Source organism: Alligator sinensis, unplaced genomic scaffold, assembly GCF_000455745.1.
Source record: "Alligator sinensis unplaced genomic scaffold, ASM45574v1 scaffold454_1, whole genome shotgun sequence".
In the NCBI taxonomy this organism is placed as follows: domain Eukaryota; kingdom Metazoa; phylum Chordata; order Crocodylia; family Alligatoridae; genus Alligator; species Alligator sinensis.
In genome coordinates, this window is record NW_005842095.1 from 721,227 (window position 1) to 724,223 (window position 2,997).

The 2,997-nt window shown below is 44.6% G+C and overlaps 1 non-coding gene across 1 annotated transcript; it reads left to right on the forward strand.

Moving 5' to 3' along the window:
* Window positions 1-2,511: 2,511 nt before the first annotated feature.
* On the forward strand, window positions 2,512-2,583 carry TRNAC-GCA. The gene has a single exon. It is a non-coding gene; the product is annotated as a tRNA-Cys (tRNA).
* The last annotated feature ends 414 nt before the right edge of the window (window positions 2,584-2,997 follow it).

Sequence of the window (2,997 nt, forward strand, 5' to 3'; positions counted from 1 at the left end):
GTAGGGCAGCAATTGGGGGGCTGGGGCGGGGCACGTGGGCTTTGTGGGGGGGGTGGTAGCCCCTGTGGAGTCCATTTAGTTTGGGGGGCCTAAACTTTGTGTAGGGGATGAACCCCCTGTTGGGTGGCCGTAGCCTTTGTGTGTGGGCTGAACCCTCTGTTGGGGGCTGAACCCCTTGTGTGGGAGCTGAATCCCCTCTTGTGGGGCTGAACCTCTTGTGTGGGGGCCATCACCCTGTGGGAGGACAACAAAATATGTATTCATGAATGCATGAAAGATGTATTTAGAGTTCACTTTATTATTATGATAAGAGACTTGCTTTAACAGTGTAGATATATCAATAAAACATTGTCCAACTGATCGCTGCCTCTCTTTCTCTTTTTATAGTGGTCTTTTGTTTTACTTGTGGAGGAACATGGATTTGGGGGTATTTTAGAAAGTGACTTTGGGATTTTTTTTATCAGGGATTTTTCAGTTTTCCAATAGGGAACACCAGAATTTCTGCTAGGGAGGCCAGTGGCAGGACCCTGCCTGCCCTGAGCTGGCACCTTGGACGCAGCTGGCTGTGGCTGACCTCCTGACCAAATGGGGCCAGGAGGACATTCTTTGACTGTTCAAAGCAGGCCACCACACCTGGAACATCTTCCAGGTGATAGCTGCCCAGATGGCTAGGCAGGGGACACAAATGGCAGTAGTGCCGCACAGAGGCCAAACCCGCAACCACAGTCCAATGGCAGCTGGCAAGGCAGCAGCCCCCACTGTCAGACTGCTGTAGTGGGTAGAAGGTGCAGGGAACTCTCAGGGTTGCTTCAGCAGTCCAGCTGGCACAAGGGGTAGTGTCCCAAGGTACCAATTGGCTGGGGCCCAGAAGCTCCTGAGAGTGAGTAGCCCTGAGCTACTTGCCAGGGCAGCTTTTTATACTGCTGAGGCCAGGACAGGGAAGGTTTTTATACTGCTGGGGACAGCACAGGTGCTAGCCCCGGGTTCTAGCTCCCCCTGGCTGCAGATCTGGGAGGAGCCAGGCAGGGTTATTTTGCCCCAAGTGGCACAATTTGCTCCACAACAAAGTGCATGTCCGAGCATGTGCACTGAGGCAAAAACATCCAGCTCAAATTTGCTCCGCTTCTATCTGAGCTGCTGCAAGCGCACGTGCTGGGCCATAGTTTGTTGGGGGTTTTTTTCTTCTAAGTAATTATGTCTAGACAGCTGCCCTACTTGGCTGGTGATTAGCTCCAGAGAATACTGGACTTTGACTGTAACCAGTAATAGTAAAAAAATAGAGAAACATGCACTACGAGGAGGAGAAGACACTGTTTTTTGTTGTTGTTGTTTTTGTTGTATATTGTGATGCCCAGGACTACAATTCTGTAAAAGTGACCATTTTTATCATAATATTTAATATTGTAAATTCAGACCCACAAAGAACTTTATTCATTGACCAAGACCATGACTTTATCACAGTGGAATGGGTAGGGGATGTAGGGGAAGGAGGAGCCCCCAGAAGATCAGTTTGAGAATCTTGGAACTGAAAATACTTGCACACTCTTCCTTCTGTTTAATTAGTGTATCATCCAGTTGTGGTGACCAAGAGCTTAAGAGTTTAGTGCAACCACAGGTACAGACATCCTGATGGCCATTACTGACTATCTGGCCAATAGACTACATTAGAGACATGGACTCTGAACCCTATCAGGTAAAGCCCTGATGCCCTGACATGTACGTCTATGATAAATAGTCAGCAAATATTTATTTTCCACTGGTTAATTATATTAAAAAAAAATTTTAATATAGTTCAGACACACCGCTCTATACATGTTTATTTGTATATCTATCTATATCTATATCCATATCTAGGGGCTTGTTAGCACTCCTCTAGATCTAGATCTTAGATTTAGATATAGATAGATACATAATAGGTGGTTTTAAGTTGGATGGGTTTTGATACATTTAATCTTCTATATACATATAAATTGGCAAGGATTTTTGTGGGTGTGATCTTTTACTGGACCAAGTACATGGCTAGGATAAAGCTTTTGAATATGCAGCATTCAAAGGACTAGTTGAAGAATGGATTCAATTTAGAAGCTTGTCTAACTTTTTCCTAGCCATGCAGTTGGTCCAGGAGAAGATTTCACCCACAGAAATCCTTGCCATGTGTGTGTTTGTGTGTGGAATATATGCCTTCATTTCCCATGCTATATTTACATAACTTGTGTGCACAGATATTATATGCCATTTATAAGAGACAGTTTATATTTTTAAATGTGAAATCTAACTAAAACAAAAAATGGATGCCACATCCTTCTTTGACCATTTCTTTATTTTAATAAATGAAAAGATATATATCTATATTAAAATCTAGTAATTCCCATCAGTTCTCAGAACAAGGAAAAGTTTCTCTGTGAACTGGTGAGAACCATTAGTTCCCCTGCGCAGAGCTGTAACTAAGGGTTTCATAACCCTCAAACTAAAGTCAAGGGAAGAATCAAGTATTAAGTAACTAATTCAGAAGGGGGTACAGCTCAGTGGAAGAGCATTTGACTGCAGATCAAGAGGTCCCTGGTTCAAGTCCAGGTGCCCCTTTGCTTTTTCCAATGTGCATCAAGGGGAGCAGGAGTGCTACGAAGCCCCTATGGCTTGGCAAAGGCATCCAGGGATGCCTGAGGACAAAAAAGGAGGCCTACAAACAGTAGGACCAAGGTGATACACCTCCATTGCTTGGGACTGCAGGGAGGCTGTTTAGGAAGGCTGAGGCAGAGATGGAGCTAGGGTTATCAACCAGACTTAAGGATAATAAAAAATCCTTTTTGGAATACATAGGAAGTAAGAAGAAGGCACTGGGTAATGTGGGGCCCCTCCAGGATAGGCTTGGCAATCTGGTGATTGCAGCAAATGAAAAAGCTGACCTCTTTAATGAATTCTTTGCCTCCATATTCCTGAACAGGGATCGGGACATTTCCCCCACTAGAATTGCAGACAGACCCAGGGGAGGCACCA